Here is a 19,271-nt window from a genome sequence, read left to right as displayed (position 1 = left end):
GCCACCAAACCTCTGGGAATGAAGCGGTCTCCAGAGCGCCATTGTGCAATTGTCCTAACCGGATCATTTTTAATTAGTTGCAATTAATTTCAAGTGACAGCGTCCTGCAATATCAAGTCAGAGAGTCTCCAGTGCGTGGGTGGGGTTATTAGGAACAGACGGCTGGTGAGAGAAAAGCCAGAGGGTGGTCTCATCTCGGACTTCTACCTACAAGATTTCCTGGGTTGGGGGTGGAAGGTACTTCTTCTTAATGATGCAAATGTTCTGATTCTTTCTGGGCTGTGTATAAGCCCTGCTAGGTGGACACTTATTACCTGTCGTGCCTATGGGCAAGCATGTTCCAGCAATTATCTCGCTTCAGTAACACAAAGTGGTTCAGCCAGATAACCTCTGCCTTAGTGTGGCAGAAGCAGATCCTGAGATAGGATTTGGGCAGGTAGTTTATTTGGAAGGTGACCTCGGGAGTGGGGATGTGAATCAGGGAAGGGAAGGAAACTGATAAGGCGTATGTTATTAAATAAATTAGCCCTGTGGCTACCTGGAGTTCACTGCCATTGGGGAACTCTGGGAGACAGCCTAGAGTGCACGTCTCAGAGCTAGCCTATCCACGGGACAAAAGGTATTTACACAATGAACCTGTTGGTTATTGGTGGAGGACGGCTTCTGAGCTGCTGCGTAAAGGTGCTGCTGCGTAAAGGTGCAGCAGTGGTTGGAGAAAACTCTCGGGCAGAACACTGCAGGTGCTAGCAGCTGAAAGTGAGGCTTGGATCCCTGACATGGTAGGGCAAGGGGATGAGGTGGGCACTGCCAGTGTGTGCTGTAACCTGTAGGACCCCATCCAGTCCTAACATCCTACAATTCCCCCTTGGATATCCCCATAAGGCATTGACATGGGGAGAAACAGGCAGAGAGGGTAAGTAGAGTGCCACGCCCGAGGCCACAAGCCTCGCAGGAGAGCTGAAAAGTCAGGTTGCCTGCCTCTCAGTGGCAGGCTCCCCCACCCTGCCTTCTCTAGGAACCAGGCTATCTTGGATGAAGCTATTGTGAGCTGACTGGATTTCCTTCCCTCCAGCCAGTGATGACACTTGCATATGCTGTGTCCCCAGCAAACATCTCTGATTTTGATCTTGGCATCCTTTCCCCTGCATCCAGGTTTAGATTTGGAATTGTTCTCACTAGGATTGCTATCAAGCAATGGTAAATGTACAAGAGAAAACTAGAGGAGTATCCCCTCCTGAGCACCATGTTTTCTAACCAAAATGGTTTGGGGGTGCACTGATTGCATAGGCACGGTCACTCCTTGTCCGCTGCCCGGTTCTTTGGGGCCAAGGGGCTATAATCTCCACTTCTAATGCACTTACTACTCTAAACAGTGGATATAGAACCAGGATCAGGGGACTTAACCTCCATGCCCTGGCTTCTCTGGGAAGGGGAGGAGAGCATATATGCCACCGTCCCCCCTACACACACACATTCCTCCCTTCTGTTCCCAAAGCCATCTTTCGTTGGTTAATCAGTAAGGAGGGAGTGGAAGCTAATAGGAATTGGCCCTTTTCTCAGAAGTAATAACAGCAGTTACAACAAATATTTATGGAGCACTTGCCATGTGCCATATGCTGTTCTAAGCACTTCATATACTGTATTAACTGCTTTAATTTTCACAACCCAATGAAATAGTATTATTATCTCCATTTTAGAGGCAGGGAAACTGACACACAGAGAGGTTAAGTAACTTGCCTAAGGTCGCCCAGCTACTCAGTAGAGGAGCTGATACAAACTTGGAAGTCTGAATCCAGAACCCCACTGATGAAGTCAATGACCTTAGGAATTCTGACACCCACTACATCGCACTGAGTTTTGCTTCATGCTTCCCCTAAACTGAAATACACACTAAAAATCACTCTTTCCAAAAATGCAGCATGTGTCAGACCTAACTCTTTTTTCTCTCTTTAAGAAATGGAAATGGATTACTGCATTCATTTGGGGAACCCCTAGAAATAACTGGAGACCCCAGCATTGCCTCCTTCCTTCCAGGGCCCGGGCCCACTGTCTGCTTTGAGTTAGGACACAAGAATCCTCACTGGGAACATGTGGTCGCCCTCCAGGTATCACTAATGCAGCCCCTAAGTCCAGAGGAGCCAAGCCCCCCTTAGGCACCCTTTATGGTACTATCATCCATGACCTTGAATAAACCCTGTCTCTCCGCTTGGCCAGTCTTCCTAATCTTCCCATTTACGAGGATGCCTCTTTGCCTGCGAAGTCGCTCTGAAGTCATCATCACCACGTCAGACGCCCTCCCACCCCCATCCTCAACACATCTTGTCTTTGGACGTCCAAGAAATTGTTTTTCAACCGTCCCAGAATTTGGGTGACTTATTTGTTTTTTCAGTGATTTTCTGCGAATTTTTTTTTTTTCCTAATCAGTCTTTACTTTCAGGAGACTGTTGTGAAATTTCTGTTCTAGAGTCTGAGGTGTCTCCATTTTGCTCAGCTCTTTCAAGCTTCGTGATGGGGTTTTCTGGAGTTTGCATTACTTTGCTGTGAATGTCCTTCTCTTGTATTTCCCCACAGGGGTTCCTTCATCATTGGACTTGTGTATTTCAGGTCTGTGAGACAGGTTAGCGCTGGTTTCCCCAAGGCCATAAAAGGTGACCACTTTAAGTCTGCCTTTGGGGAGCTTATGTATTTATTGGGACACAAGTGACAACAAAGGGCTTCATTTAAGAAGGAAGAAGAACAGGCTTTGGGTGGGATTAAAGCAGCCAGACCAGGCTTCCCAGAGAAGTTGTTGAGGCTGGAATTCTCTGGACTGTGGCTCTCAGCTCACCAGACTCACAGCCTCCTTTTATTATCAGGTTTGTCACACCCCATTTACTATCCCAGGATGGAAAGCAGAGATAACATAACCAACCTATCCACATATTTTTTTAAGTCAATATGTTGACCCAACTGTAATATAAAGGAGAACTCAAAAGAATGTAAGTTATAATAAAAGAATACATATTTCAATATGTTAATGCTCAGCAATAATAAAGAATTGAATACTTACAGCTAAACAGAAAACCACATGATGGGACAGCTGTCAGTATCTCCTGCCATGGCATATGCACTGGTGACTTAAGGCTCGTGAGAGATGTGCCTGCATGAATAGCAGTTTCTGAAATGGTGAACAATTCTTGGTAAGGTTCTGTACAGAACAGAGGACAATTTCCCCCTCGATCATCACGGGAGTTGCATTCCTAGAAAATTCAGTGTATATTAAACCATGCAAAAATACTCTGCGTATATCTTGGTTTAGACTTGGCTCATTGTAAAACAGATTTTTCCACCAGGCACACTGACGAGCCTAGGACCTCTCTCATGGCTGTGCAGGTTGGGTACTGTGTAGCCATTTACTGCATCATGTAAGTGAGTGGTGCCCCCTAGAGTTGTGGAGAACACAGCAGCTTGCTTGGGATTTTCAAAAGTTGCATGGAACAGGCGAGAATTCTTCATGGCGTGGGACTGTCCTACACATTGCAGTATGCAGAGGACAGTCCCAAGTCCTGCACACACACACACACACACACACACACTACATGCCAACATTGTAACAATAAAACACCCCCACAAACATCCAAACTAACCCCCGGGCAGCACAACCCCACTGAGAACCACTGCCTTCGAGCTAATTGTGGCTCCAGCATCTCCCACCAGCAAGCAGTCCTCAGCTTCTTCCTGACACCTCTTTATTGCTTCCTCCATTCACCTTTTCCTTCCCACTCCTGCCCCAGTCCAGCCCTTATGGCCTTATTCCTGGGCTCCCTGATTCTGGCCTCAGCCAGGAAACACTCCCAGCACTGGAGCACAAAGTTCTTTCTCTCTTTGTCACTGCACTCAGAATTCAGACCCACAGTAACAATGCTTCTTGCTCTGACCCCAACCTTCCACGGTAATCCTTCCTCCCATCCCCTCCCATTCTCCAAGCATTCCCCCTCCAAATGTTTGCTCCCACCATTTCCCTTCGTGGCCAAACCTTATCGTGCATCCCACCACCTCCCCCATCTCCGCCCTTAGGCACCACCTTATTCACCAGCCTTTCCAGAGGTGCATGGTCAGAAGTAATGTGCTTTTATGGTGGTTCATCTGTAATTCTTGTAGACCTTTAACACCTTTGTAGAGTGTTTTTCTGAAAATTAGAATCTCCCCAGAGCAAGGACCAGGACTTACTACTCTTGGGGCCCTGCATTGGGGCTCAGGGTTGGGTTGAGGGTAGGGCTAGCCTAGGAGGGGCATGGATTTAAGCAGTGGGCTGCTGGGAGCCATGTGGCTTCCTGAATGGGGACTTGAAACAGTGGTGGCTTCAATGGATTGCTCCAGTGAGGTAGGGCACATAGTATTGGGGCAAAGAGCAAAGGCTGACGCCATCCTACAACAGGGAAGGATGACAACTTGGTTTCCCAGGAGTGAGAGGAAATCAGAAGAAGCCCTGAGTCCACTCTATCTAGGAGGTGGTTGGTGCCACCACCTCCCCCCAGGGTGAGGGAGGAGAGTGGTCACGAGCTGTGGCGAGAACACTGGCCTCGGAACCCATAGGCCTTTGCTGTCATACCTGCAGGAGCACATGGTTCCGGGTGGCCCACCTCACCAGGAGGTTCCAATAAGAAGGAATTTCACGAACTTGTCCCTGGCTAAATTAAATCCACGTTACTACCACTAGGCCTCATTTTTAAGCCACCAATCTCACTAAACATTTTCTGCGCCTCCCTCCTAATCTAGATAAGGTTTAGCAATGCAGCTCACCATGCATTATGTTATTAGAGTAGGTTACGTTATTATAAGATAAGAATAATAATATCCTATATTATTATCCAAAGGAAGAGAACCTTGTTCAGTACGTCGTCCTGCTCTATGCCACGCTAACTGTTACGTTCTGCACTTAGCCCGCCCTGCACAGGGCTTCCCCCTTTTAGCTTTGTCTCCACTGCCATTTCTGCAGGGGCCAGGAAGGGAGAGCGGATGAGGCCGGTGGGGCCGTCTGGACAGGGACTTTAGAGAACTCTGCCCGGTCTTTCCTCCTGTCCACCAAGCGTCCTCTTCAGGTCCCTCCTTATTCTAGGGGCTCCCACCTCTCTTGTGACCTCAGAGTTTTCTGCTGTGCAAAGGGTATGGCCCTGAGCAAGGCTGCTTCTAGTGACTCTAGACCAGAGAAGGGGGAGCAGGATGGAGGGTGTGCTGGTGACCTGAAATAAGCAACAGGAGCTCCCTATGGAGTACACACTGATGGGTGTCATGGTCTGGGACCCTGAGGGAGATGGGGAGTGGTGGGCTGTCTGTGGGGTGACAGAGGAAGATTTTGTCTTCACAGCCTGGGCTCTCTTGCAGCCTCCCTCTCTCCTCACCACTGTGCTGCTCTGCAACAGGTGACCTTTGACCTTTGCCCAGCCTTCCCTTGTGGGTGCAAAAGCTGCCAGAATAAAGATCCGAAGTTTAACTTTATCTGGTGCCCCAACAAGGACCAGCCTGAGACTGAGTACATATCAACATCACTTGAGAATCAGATTCTTCAAGTATAGAGGCCCAGGCCCCAGTCTGGAGAATTTGATTCAGCAACCATGGCTGATGCTTGGACTTACATATCTTTTTTAAAACTCTATGCAGTGACTAGACACAGAGTCAGGAGAGACCTTGGCTGTTGAGCAGAAAAAAATTGGCCACCTGAAATAATTTGCTACTACCTTGAGCAAAATTAGTGAGGGGAGTATCTCTAGCCCCATAGCTTTGTCTCTCACGCAGGACACCTCAGGAGCCCCCAGAGAATCACAACAGCCTACAAACCAGGTCATCCCCTCAGGCTGGGCCCAGGTCTGCTCCAACCGCCAGCTGAGGAGACAAAGGGCCTATTCACCTCCAGTGCTGGGCCTGTCTCCCTGGCCAGGGGCTGTGAGGGGGCCTGCCTGTGAAGTGAAGGTGGGCTTGAGCCTCCTCTGCAGGGCTGCCATGGGAAGCTGATGGGGCAGGTCTGGCAAATTCCCGGACAGAGAAGGGCGGGTGTGTGTGCATGTGTGTGTGTGAGTGTGTGTGTGTGTGTGTGTGTGTGTGTACGTGTGCTAGTGCACTCTCTCCACTGTTATTGCTACTGCTGCCACTGCTGCTGCTGCTGCTGCAGTCTGGCAAGAAAGCAGACGTTTAAACCCCCCATGTAACTCCATCACACCCAGCGGTGGGGGCTTGCCCAAGGCTACTGCTGGGGGTGGGGGTGGAAGTGGAAGGGGGGATAGAAGAGGACGGACACTGAGATTTCCCTCTGGCCATTTTGAACAAGACCAGGTAGGGGTAGGAAGCGGGTACCCAGACTCCCAGCAGAAGCTGAACTGTAGCTCCCACCCACCCCAACCCTCGCACAGGGCCTGACTCTAATGTCTCCTGATGGGACAAATTGGTGAGTACAACTATTAGCTGGGTGACATCAAAAGGCATTAATCTCTGGTTCCCGAGTAAGACCAGCACCACATTAGTGCCTCGCACCCAGTCATTAGTAAGACTTTAGCCCAAGGGTGTAATAAATGTTTTATGGCATGCAAACCAAGGTAATGGAATGCAAATCCCATAATATAGCCATACATTTATTTTCTAATGGAGCAAATGATGATGTATTTTATCTGAGAAGAGCTGCCGATAGGGTCTGCTTGGGAAATGTGAAGTTAGGGATGCAAAGGGTGAGTGGGTGGCCCTGCTACTGTGGGAACTTGGGGTGAGCAAGGGTGGCAGCCGTGTTGGGACTTCTCAGTGGTCAAGCTTTACTGCACACAACCTTGTGGACAAGCCCATCACTCTTGTTCTCATGCCCCCAAATGCCTTCCTTTTAGGGCATATATTGAACATTCTGAGGCTTAATTACATCCCCTTTGTAGAGTGCCCCTCCTCCCGGGAGCCCCCACCCCCACGTGGAGCTGCATACCAATAAGCTACTCAGCTCATATTGGCTTTCCAAAAATATGGCCACATTAAGGTGTGAAATGTTAATGGGATTAAGGGGCGCGGGCTATTTCTCCAGTGGAGTTAGGACTTGGCACTGGTGCTGTTTTTATTAAGAGGCCAGCATTGTTCAGCTGCAGCCCTGGGGCTGGTGGGGAGGCTGGCGACCCAGGCGGCTGCAGCCTGTGGAAGGGCTTCGGGTGACTGAGCCCCCCAGCTCTTTCTGACTGCTACTGCTTCGGAAAGAACTTTTGATTATTCCAACTGTCCAAAAAGAAGGTGGGATCTCTTCTGCAGTCAGAGGGACTCTTCATACCTCCAAACCTCCCGAGTGCCCTCTCTTACCCTCCTCAGGCCCAGGCACACAGTGCCCGGCTGGGCAGGAGTTCATGGGCCCGATACTGATGTCTAAGGACCTGTCCTATACCTAGATTTATGGGGACAGCAAAAAGGTCAAGACTTGTCCCTGCCTTCAAGGTACTGATGATCTAACCAGGGAAAAGGACACACATCTGAAAAGAAATTATCAGTGTCAAGCGGTATATGGGTTAAGGATAACCTGAGTGGTATATCTGAGGCATACAAGTTTCTTGTAAGATTTCTAAAGAAAAAGAAAGGCGTCCATTGAGGAAAAGGGAAGGGGAATGAAAACCTCCGTCTGAGAGGAATCCTGATGAAGACGTTACTGTAGGCTGGAGGTGTTGAAGAGCCCTTAAAATTGGAAAGGCAGGGCTTGGTTCTTCCCTCAGAAAGCTCTTAGTAGGTGCTCAATTCACACTGGCTTTTAAATGCCCTGAAAACAAGAACTGTTTTCAGAGGACTGGGACTAGATCTAGAACTGGCATTTCAATGCACGGCAGTGCTTTTGATCTTCTAATATGCCTTCTTGTTTTATAGAATAACATTAACACCAATAATAATTAATTGAGAAATTATATCAGGCCCCGTGCTAAACACTTCATTATCTCATTGAATCTTAAAACGACCCTTAGAGGAAAGCACCTTTATGACTCCCACTGAGGAATAATAATGAGGACACAAGTCTCAGAGTGAGTCTTGCCCAAGTGAGTGAGAGCTGGGATTGTAACCAGATCTCTCTGTCTCCAGGGCTCATCCTATACAATCTGCCCCTCCAAATCGGGGTAACAGAGGTCAGAGGTGTACAGAGTTGTGTTGAAGGACACACAGCCAGTTGCTGTGGTTAAAGGAGAGCCTCTGGCTTCCAGCCGCTGCTATCTCCTGAACCGCAGCGAGCAGCTCTCGGCTTTCATGTGTGTATTATCCCAGGAAGAGTCTCCCCAGCTGAGTGCTTGACTCTCTGTCTTACCTTCAACCAGTCTGTGCCCAGGAATAATATCGTCTCATTCTAAGGTAAGTTGAACCATGGAGGCACATAAATAATGATAACCTTAAATCTGTGTCCCAAATGATTCTGAGCCCACTTTAATTTGAAGAGTCTCCATTGATTTATCTGTGCCTGAGCCTCTTCTCAAACATGGATGCTGTAGGTTGACTGCCTTTTCGAAGAATACTTGGACTGAAATGAGATGCACTGCGTTCTGCTCTGGTTTGACCTGGTAAAGTCCAGAACAGGCCTTTATGGGACACTGTCCTCCAAGGCCCAGAGAATAAGCCACGCCCACCTCTAGGGGAGGAAAGACAGAAGCAATTAACTGAATTCTTCAGGCCGGATCTGGAAATGCTCAGCAACCTGAACAGGGCCAGGTCTAGGATGAGGCGAGAGGAGCCCAGGGTATCAAATTTAAGGAGTCACTCACTCTCAGAGTCATGCAAATGCAGACCTTAAAAATGAATGCCCCTAAAATCATGTGCTCTAGGCACCTCTCTTGCCAGGGCCTGACCCTGGCAAGGGTCGAGTCGCCCTGCCTCTATCACAAACAAGAAAGTGGAAAGGAAACCATGTCTCTTTGGCCCATTGTTGAGTCGGGGGAGGGGAAGGGTGGCTTCCAATTGGTCCCTGTACCCAGAAAGCTTGGGACTCAGGGGCTGAATTAGCAACAGAAAATCTAAGGAAACAGATTTATACAAGTGTAAATAAGAAAAACCTGAGCCGTTCAACTGGCTCACTTAAGTAAAAGTCCAGGGGTTGTCAAGCCTTAAGCAGGGCTGGATCCAGTTAACCTACATCCTCGACAATCTTTTTCTTTCCATCTCTCAGTTCTGCTTTCCTTGAAATTCTTCCTGGGCACAGACTAGTTGAAGGTAGACAGAGAGTCATTTGGACCCGAGATAATACACACACATAAAAACCAAGAGGTGCTCACTCTGGTGCCGTAGACAGCATGGCCTGAAGCCAGAGGTTCTCCTGCAGGAGGAAATGAAATGGCTTCACTCTAAGGCCCAGGAAGCATCTCGCAAGTGAGGGCAAGATGGCGGCTAGCAGCTCCAGACCTACTTCTGGTCAACCCCAGTGGACAAAAGGAGCTTCTCCTTTCCAGTGGTTGCAGCAATCGCTTCCATTAGCCCAGCTCCAGCCCCACACCCATTACTGACCTAATCACTGCGGCCAAGGGGCTGAACAGCTCTGATTAGCTAGTTCTAGTCGTGGGCTGATCCCTACGGACCCCAGATGCTCAACCCCATTTGAAACCACACAGACGTAGTGAAAGAGATGTAAGTTCCCCAAAGGAGAACCTGGATACTCTCTCGGAGGAGGAATGGATGCTGGGCAGGTAAACTTAAGAGTGGTCACTCAAGAGTTGGAGACCACTCTAACCCTGGCTGCACCCAGATCTTCTCTGGGGGCCCATAGCACCTACTGCCCAAATCTGCATAATTTGGGAGCATCTTCTGGACTTTCCTCAGGCACGAAATGCTTCTTGCTCATCTTTGGCCACCTAACCCTCTCCCCTAAGGGACTGGCCAATGACTTGTGCATTACAGTCACTCGGTAAGAATTTGCTGACGTTATGAGAGAATGAATGAGGAGCTGTGCTGGGGCCAGGGCCCAAACTTTTATTAACTGTGAGGTTAAAAGCTATCGAGGGTCAGAGGCACCACAAAGGGGCAGAGGGAGTGAGGCAATTAACACCTGCCTTTTTATTTCCAAATCGAATTGTTGCATGAGGTTTGGGGATGATGTAACCAGTCGGCAGTGGCGTCGGGGTAGCATTTATGAGCCATGGTATGTGGAGCGATGGTTTGAGCAGGCAGCTGGTGAGAGGCACTTACCCTGACTGCCCTCACTTGGAAATCTCCCTAAAATAACCGTTGTAAGACATGAAGGTCCCCTGGCAGTTATAAACCTGTCCCCCGTGCCCAGGGTGGACCTGAATTGAGTCACTTTTTCCTGGGCTGGTTTAGAAGGGTGTCCACTTCAGGCTTGGCTTCCTGCTGGGAGGAGAAAGGAGTGGGACTGTCGGGGAGTAGAAGGGGGAAGGGATGGCAGGATTAACTCAGCCTCGGGTCCCAGGAGTGGGGACATGACTCCATTGGAGACTTCTTAGGTCGGTTTACATTAGAGTAGGGAACGGTATGAGCCAACATAGAGAGTCTATTTGTTCATGTCCATTCATTGTGTGCTACCTGAGAGGAGCAAGTTTAGCCCCCCTGCTGGAAGTTTCTGGGAATGTGGTTGGTGTGGCTGGACTCACTGACCACTCCATGGCCTGCAGTGGGGCTTGTCAGGGAAGGAAAAAGGCAGGCTTCCCTCCAGCCCTACTACCAGTGCTTGGGTCTAAATAATAGATTTTCAACTGGGTCATTAAATGCTGATTAAAGTACTAGAGAAAAGAACAGGAGTAAAAAAAAAAAAAAAAACAACAGCGAGTGTTGTACATACATACACACTCCCACCCCAGGCCCCCCTTCCCTTTTTCTCAAGATGCCTCGAAGTTCGTTCCAACCCTCCATTGGAAATGCTATAAAAGGCCAGGTTAATTAAGTCCTATATATTACCAGCGCAAACACTTCCAACTTTATTCCGGCGGCTCAATGAGTGAGGAGGAGGCCAGGCAAGGTCCAGGCAGCTCAGGGTAATAAAACAGAAGACTCAATTACCTTGTACATTTGCAGTTTTTATAAAATCATTTAAAGTTCTCCCAACGAAAATCACCATGGAGAGGGGCTGGAATCCTAAAATCCAGCAGGAGCTTAGGGAACTAGGGCTTTTAGAGCAGCCATGAGTAAGGCAGTCATGTTGGCTGTCCCCTGACTTCTGGGCAGGGATGCCCCCTCCACAGGACAGCTCAAGTCAAATTAGGGAGAAAGAAGAAAGGGTAGGGAACCCCCCACAACCATGCATCGAGTGCTCACTGGGTCTGGAGTACTGGGGTTTTACAGAACTTGCTCAGGTAGGTGTTTTCCCCATTTACAGATGAGGAGACTGAAGCAGCAGAATAAGTCTTTGGTACCCAACCAAGAGGGACCCAACACCCAGAACCTGTGCCCTCTTTAAGCTACCAGGCCTATTATTTGCACAGCATGGCCCAATGTTAAGAGAACTACCTCTGGAGTCCATGGGTCTGGATTCAAATCCCAGTTCCACCACTTCCTAGCTGTGTACACTTGAGCAAATTACTTAACCTCTCTGAGCCTTAGTAAGTAGTTTCCTCATCTGTGAAAACAATGTTAGTACCTTCCTCACAGCATTGTTGAGAGGATTAAATGGGACCGTGTATAAGATGCTCAGCCTCGAGTATGATACACATTCGTTATTACTATGATTATTACACTATCAACGTGTCGTGACCAGCTCATGACATTTTCCATGGTGATATATAGTGAACCAGTTATATTAGCCACACTCATGTGCTAAAGAAAAGGAACTCTCCCAGCTTCTTCCTCTACACCACAATAACCCAATTCACAAATGAATTCTCCTACATACTTCTGAGTCTCACCAAAGGGCAAGAAACTCTTTCCTATTGAGGAAGCCTGTTTTTCTCCCATGGTTGCAACAAAAATAAGAGCTACATATAAGTAAAAAACTTTTTTTTCTTCTTCAGTAAATAGAAACTATTCCATTTGCCTGCTTTTTCCAGAAATGAGAATATAAAACTTCAATTCAATAGCAGCCCCCGGTAGGAGAAATTATTCTCTGGGCTGTAGCCACAGTGACTTAGAGCAATATTTCCCAGAAGACTGAAGAGAATTAAGCCCAAAGTTCCCTCATCTTGATCAAATCTCCCAGGGCCTCAGGGGGAGGACCTGTGTGGGGGCAGGGCTGAAAGGCTGAGCAGCTGGGGACAGGTCTGGAAGGTGGTGCCTGGCACATGGTACACGTTTTGTTCACTATGTGTTGACTGAATGAATGACCCTGTGCACGGACACCTCTCCCGTCCTCCTGTGTGGAGAGCTTCCTCTGAGCTGGGCCCGTGAGGCACACTGTGTTTTCTCCTAAAATGGCCACAGGAACATTTTCAGTCCCACCTGCTCTTCTAGAACATTGACACTCTCCAATCAAGAAGTGGGGACTATTTCTGCCCCCTTTGGAGCTGGGCAGGACTTTGTGTCTACCTCAACAAGTGAAATGTCACAGAGATGAGTCAGCACAACCCACAAAGTGTACGTGGTACAAGACAGTATGGCTTTCAACCAGGCTCTCTTGCACAGGAATCTAGCCATCACACTGTGAGGCAGCCAAAGCTCTATGTAGAGGCCACACATAGATGTTCTGGCCTGGAGTCCCAACTACGTTCCCAGCCACAGCCAGCACCAGCCACCAGCCACCAGAAGGAGCCTTCAGATGATTCCGGTGGTTGAGTCACCTTAAGCCTTCAACTCTCCCAGAGGAAGCCCAGACACAGTGGAGCAGAGACACGGCATCCCTGCTGGATCATATCTGAATTCCTGACCCTCGGAGTCTGTAAGCGTAATATATGGTTGTTTTACACCACTAAGCTTGGGATAACTTTTAACTTAGCAATAGATGACCAGAATAGCCAACCATGCCTTTCAATGCTTGGTTCAGTTTTGGGGGCTGTGAGATAAGGGGGTCATTGACTAACTAAAGAAACTCCTGAGCATTGTAATCAGGGTGGGAGGGACCTGGGATGCTGACCTTAATGTTGAAAGCCAGAGATGGGCTCTTCCTTTAAGCGGTTGGAGGTGACCTCTGAAAATGGTTCGCTATTCGCTTGACCCAGAGAACCCCACAAAATCATGTAAATCAAGAGGTTCAAATTTTCACATTCACTTTAAGAACATTTGTGAAACTGCCCAGGCCATCAGAGTATGCATATCCAAAAAGCCACCAAGTATCTGAAGAATGTCCTTTTCAATGTGTGCCATTCTGTCGTTACCATGGTGGAGTTGGGAGGTGTGCCCACGCCTAACAGTGGGGCTGGACGCAGGGTCGGTGGCCCAAAAGGAGTGTAGAATGTTTCCTGCACATGCTTGAAAATGCAGAGAGGAATGCTGACCTTGAGGGTTTAGATGGAGACTCTGGTCACTGAGCACATCCACGTGAGCAAAGCTCCCAAGATGCAGTGCGGAGCTCACAGAGCCCACGGGTGGATGAACCCACACATGAGCTCTCCCTGCCACACTGAGATGATCCTCACTGATAAAGCAGGTTGTTCCTGAACCAGGAGAGGAGGCTGCACAGGGGAAAAAGATCTCCCAGAAAAAAACTGAAGAAACAAAAACTTATGGCCTGGGACTAAATTTAGCATCAAATAAATGCTAATAAAAGTATTTTTTTAAAAAAGAAAAAAAAAGCAAGCCAGAGATGGGGGCCAGAGTGGGGAGAGGATCCAGCCATGCTCCTCCTTTCCCTGCGGAAGGAGCGGACTTGTTCTGGGCAGCTGTGTGGTGCAGCAGGAAAGGAATGGGCTTTGGAGTCACATCCCTGGGCTCCATCCTGCCTTCCTCCCGTCTCACAAACTCTGTGACTTGGACAAGTCAGTCCCCTTCTCTGAGTCTCAGAGGAGGGTAATAACATCTTTCTTGCAGGATGCTTGTGCAGATTAAGTAAGATCAATATAGGTGACTTGTTTGGCACATAGACCCTTAATAAATATTCTCCTAAAAGTCTCTTGGTTACACATTCCAACCTGCAAATAGCAAGTGTTTATGAAAATGCTGGTGCAGGACATCCCTTCTGGGTCAAGGGTGGGAAGGAGGATGAAAACATAACTCTCCTTGTCTCAGGGTTTTAATGTGCAGAAAATAGGTATAAGGAGGTGAACGCGGCTCGAAGTCTCCTCTTTATTAATAGCAGCAAATGCCCAATCGCTGCTAAAGGGAGGGCTAAAGGTGAAGCATTTTCCCTGTGAGGAGATCTTTAATTAAGGATTCAGATCTTTAATAGTTATAGGATTATCTAGGCTTTCTATTCTTTTGTCAGTTTTGGTAACTTGTGTTTTGCTAAGACTGGCCATTTTTATCTCAATTTTCAAATTTATTGGTATAAAGTTGTTTACCTGTCTTTTTAATCAACCACGAAGTCCCCCCTTCTATCAAACCCTCAAAATCGTGCTGTGGGGTCACTCCATGTACTTATGTCTAGGGGTCACAGAGGAGGAGCTTTTGCCACCACTAGTGCAACAACCTGTGAGTAGCTCCCAGACACATTTCCCTGGACTTCCCAGGGCGGAGTCGCGAAGGTACTCTGGGCATTAGCAAGTTAAAACTGCTTCTGAAACTCACCCAGAAAGTTCAAGGGCGAGCCAAATTCCTTCTCAGCCTAAGCTCCTAAAGACAGCTCAAACATGCTCCTGAAAGATTACTGTTTGGGACTGAATCCATCTCCTCTACCCACTTCAGGTATATAACTCCTTCTTCTTCCCTCACCAGCTTCCCAAGCTGAGCAGGCTTTGTGACCTCACTTGCACTAGTCATGCATATTCCACTCTCATTGCTATTGCTAATCTATTTCTCCACCAAAGACAAGCAGTGTCTAGCAGGCTGGGGTAATGGCTGGGACCTGGAGATGAGAGGGAAGCGTATGGGGTGGGGAGGATCTATCTGTTTATCCCAGAGTGACCTCATATGTTCTGCTGAAGTGAGAAATGGACAGGTGTAACCTCAACAGTAGCTTCAATGAGGAGCCCATTCAGGACGTACCCCAATGTTCACCTTTCCCAACAAAGCCGCCTTCCTTCCTGAGTTTCAGAGAAACTATAAAGGATGGGATCGGTGGATGATGCTCGCGAGCTCTTGTCTCCTGGGGAGTCCCTGGCTTGCAGCCCCCACCCTTTATCTGCCTCCTCAGTTGGTCCTTCTTGCTACTTTGTAGTTCCCTCCCCAGAAAATCAGCCATCCCTCAGCTCGGCCTCCCTCCAAAGGTAGGTGTCATGAGGGCCTGGAAGTGTTGTCCTCCATCTGGTCATCCAGCTGAGGTGAGCAGAGGACACAGCAGCTGCCGGGCCTGTCTCGGGGTCAAAAGTCCCTGCAGACTTGGTCAGGAATTGGCTTCTCAGCCAGTGCTGGCTTCTCAGCACTGGAACCTGACACTCTGAGAGATGAGTCGGTGCCCAGCTGGGCACTGAAGGAGTTAAAGGACCGCAGTGGAAGATAAGAAAATGAGGGCACGAGGCACTGCTGGAAAGAAGCTAGCCTTGTGCGTGGATAATTAAAACTGAACATCAGTAAACAATGCCTTTTCCCCTCATTAAGGACAAATCTGTATGTATAATGTGCCTATTTTCTCTTTCATTAACTTATAAACGGCCACCACTTTAAAGCCATTTAACCAGCAGTTTTGACTTGCCCATCAGCTCCGTGTCTGACGTGTCTCCTCCTCTCCTACAGAGACAGAGGTTCCCACTTCAGCGCGTAGCTCCCATGGGGAGAGAGGCTGAGGGGGTGCTCCTCTGAGATGCCACAGACAGAGCTGCAGCAGCTTGGGGGGAGGGTGGAGAAGGTGTGAGGGCTGGTCCCAGGCCCTGGCCAGCCTGCACCATGGTCCTCTCAGCTGTCTCTGATGACTCACTCTCCTCTAAATTGCTTTGTCTGTGCCTTTGTACAGCTTGAGAAGCCTGACTCTTGGCAGCCCCTGAGAATGTGGCCCACAGCAAGCATCCCTCAGGATGCCCAATAACAAGCTGGGACTAGAAACCCAAAGGTGACATATCAATTCTTCCCTCTTGAAACTCACATCCCATAGAGAGAGCAGCACCAACACACATATATACGTCAGGGAGGGCTGCTGTGAGACAGGTTCATGCAAAGAGAGAGTCTTCAATGAAAGTCAGGAAGGCTCCCCTGATGGACGTCTCCTCCAGCAGTCTGGAAACTTCCCTGGAAATTGATATCACGTCTCCTTCAACAGGATAAATGCTTCAGGGGTACTGACCATGTCCCTCCCTTCAGACTAGGAGTTCCCCTGGAGGCAAAGACCAGGTCTCTTCCATCACAGAGCAGACCCCCAGAATTAGGAATCCGTGCTCCTATCAGACTGAAAAATCTGTTCAAGGGAATGGCCTTGTCTCCCTCTTTTTCTCTGGGTATCCCCCTAGAACCCTGGATAAGGACAACCTCCCAGCATCCTTCCCTCCTGGAGCCCAAAGTGTACACCACCTATGCCAGAACTTGAGAGGAGTGGGGATGGTGCCAAAGGGGAAGACGACACAATCTCTGTTCTCAGGAGCACCCACAGGCTTTTCAATTTTGCACGACACCAAGCCACACAAAACAACAGTGAGACAAGGAATAGAGGACTGCAATGAACACTTTCCAAGCACCCACTTTGTGGTGACGGGGAACGTGTCCTACCTGTTCTGTTAGCCCACATACGTGCTCACAAGCCTGGAGGTGAATGATATTTCCCTCTTCTACAAATGAAGAACTGGAGACCCAGAGAGGGGAAGCAATTCACTGAAGGTCACAGTCAGGCAGCGCTGGAACTGGGAATTGCATACCCTGCCTGGCTCTAAAGAACAGGCTCTTTCCGCCACAGCCAGCTGTCACCTCAGGTGAGTGAAATACCCTTGTGAACAGTAGAGGCAAGAGGAGAAGAAGAACAGTGAGACTGAAGGAGCCAGGTCTGGGGAGATAAGCTGGACCTCAACTGCAAGAAAGATCTCAAGAGGCCAAGGGCATTGCGAGAGCCGTCTGATGGAGAAGGTGGGGAGAGCCCCACTTGTCACACCCACCTCTACCTTCCTGGGATGGGGAAGTGGAGAATCCTCAGGCCTGGTGAGGGACCTTGCTCACAAATTGAGTTATTCCTCAAAAATGCCACCTCCTGATAATATTTTAACTTTAGACTGACTTTGGATGGATGTGAGGTTGTTCCACTGTTGAGACATTATCTCCATCATCATGATCAAAGCATGGTCAGTGATTCCAAAGAATTGGAAACTACCCGAATATCCATCCACAAGAATGGAAAAATAAGATGTGGTCTCTTCACATACAGAATGTTCAACAGCAGTTAAAAGGAATAAAGTAGACCCATGTGGGCTTGACATGGCTAAATCTCCAACACATACATTATCGAGTGAACAAAAGCAGCTTTCGTGTTATTACATTTAGTGAGGTATTACTTATGTGATACCTCCCAAAGTGCTTTCAGTAGCTACGTATTGTACTTAAAAAGTCTGTGGAATACCCATCAAACTGATAACAGTGGTTACCTCCGATTGGGAGGGCTCTAACAGGGATGGGAGGTGATGAAAGGGGCTTTGGCTTTGGCAGGGTGACCGCTGCCCGGGTCTGCCCAGATGGCCTCTGTTTTCTCTATTGCTGTTGTAGCTAATAAAGGTGCTGCCTTTCACTCTCAAAAGTGTTCAGTTTGGGTGATAAATTATGTAATTGCTCCACTTATCTGTAGGGTTTAATTTTTTACAAAAAGAATGTATTAATTGATCACCTGTATCATTTCTAATAATGCATCAGGTAGCAGGTAAAGTCTTCCCCCCTTTCCAGGCCTTCAGCCCCAAACCTCAGAGGTAACTATTTTTAACCATTTTAGACTCCTTCCTGAAACTGTAAATCTACATAAAACCAGGTAACCTTAAAACACAGAGAAAGAGACATATAGACTAATCCAGTACACACTGTTCTGGAACTCGCTTTTTTCACTTAATTTTGTCTATATCGGGATCATCAGGAAAACCTAACGACCACATAAATTCTCAGGTCCCCCCAGCAGAGATGCAGGTTCTGTGAGCTGGCAGTGGTCCACGGAGTCCAGGCTAACCTTTACCCATAGAACAATCATTCATTCACTTATTCAATAAAGAATTATGGACCCTTGCATTGGAATTGGCCCTGACTAAGCCTGGAATTCAACAGAGAACATAACACAGTCCCTGAGCTCTAGGGCACAGCCTCAGGTCTCCTTCCAGTGGGACCCGTCCTCACTGACAGTGAGTTGTACTGGCTATGAGCATGCGCAATGGAGTCAGACCTAATCCTGGCAATTCCTCTTTGTGACTATGTGACCTTGGGAGAAGTACTTAGCCACTCTCTGCCTCAGTTACCCCATCTGTAAATTGGACACAATAATACCCACATCACAGGATGGGCACTCAATAAATTGCTGCCACTATTATTAATAATAAATGAATTATAAAGAATATATGATTAATAATAAAAATTGCAGCATTCTTGCTAAGAATGTTTAAACTAAGCTCAACCATGAGGAAACAATGAGACAAATCTGAACTCAGAGACATTCAAGAAAACTTGCACGTACTCTTCAAAAATATCAATGTCATAAAAGACAAAAAAAAATAAAAACAACAAAAAGGAACAGTTTTAGATTAAAGAAGACTAAAGAGACATACAACTAAATACAAAGTGTGTTCCAGGTTTGGATTACAGACTTAAAGAAACATATATCTATAAAAAAACATTATTGGGACTGGGGAGATATGAATATCAATTGTATAATATAATAATATGGTAGCAATGTTCAATTTCTTGAGTGTGATAATTGCACTATATAAATGCCCTCGTGTTTAGGAGATATGTGCCGAAATATTTAGGGAGAAAGTGTTATGATGTCTGCAAATAACTTTCAAATGGTTCAGAAAATTGCGTGTGTACAGATGGGGGAGAAAAAAGAGAGATAAGACAGAGAGAATATGAGGCAAAATATTAACCACTGGTGTATCTAGGTGAGTATTTGAGTGTTCCAATTCTTCCTGCTCTATTTTTTGCTACTTATTCTGTAGATTTGAAATCTTTCAAAATAAAAAATTTGGAACAGTGCAATCTAATAGGTTTAAAAAATAATATGTGGGGTAGTGGTTAATTAGGGAAGGAGGGCGTGACTAGGAGAGGTGCGGCTGGGAGCTTCCAGACTTCTGGGACGCCCTATTTCTTGAACAGAGTGTGTTCACTTTGTGAGGATTCATTGAGCTGGGCACTTACGATTTCCCCTCTTTTTGTGTGTATGTTAC

General features: G+C 47.6%; 1 long non-coding RNA gene across 2 annotated transcripts in view; it reads right to left on the bottom strand.

The window, feature by feature from the left end:
- Positions 1–19,271, bottom strand: part of LOC109454824 (uncharacterized) — a 135,185-nt gene that overhangs the window by 30,997 nt on the left and 84,917 nt on the right. For both annotated transcript variants that reach the window (XR_012498526.1, XR_002138528.2), the window contains one exon: positions 3,050–3,157. This is a non-coding gene — a long non-coding RNA (uncharacterized LOC109454824). The remainder of the gene's footprint in view (positions 1–3,049; positions 3,158–19,271) is intronic.

This window comes from Rhinolophus sinicus, linkage group LG07 (genome assembly GCF_036562045.2).
Source record: "Rhinolophus sinicus isolate RSC01 linkage group LG07, ASM3656204v1, whole genome shotgun sequence".
Classification (NCBI taxonomy): domain Eukaryota; kingdom Metazoa; phylum Chordata; class Mammalia; order Chiroptera; family Rhinolophidae; genus Rhinolophus; species Rhinolophus sinicus.
Note: the sequence above shows the minus strand (reverse complement) of the source record. Positions and strands in the feature narration are given on the sequence as shown.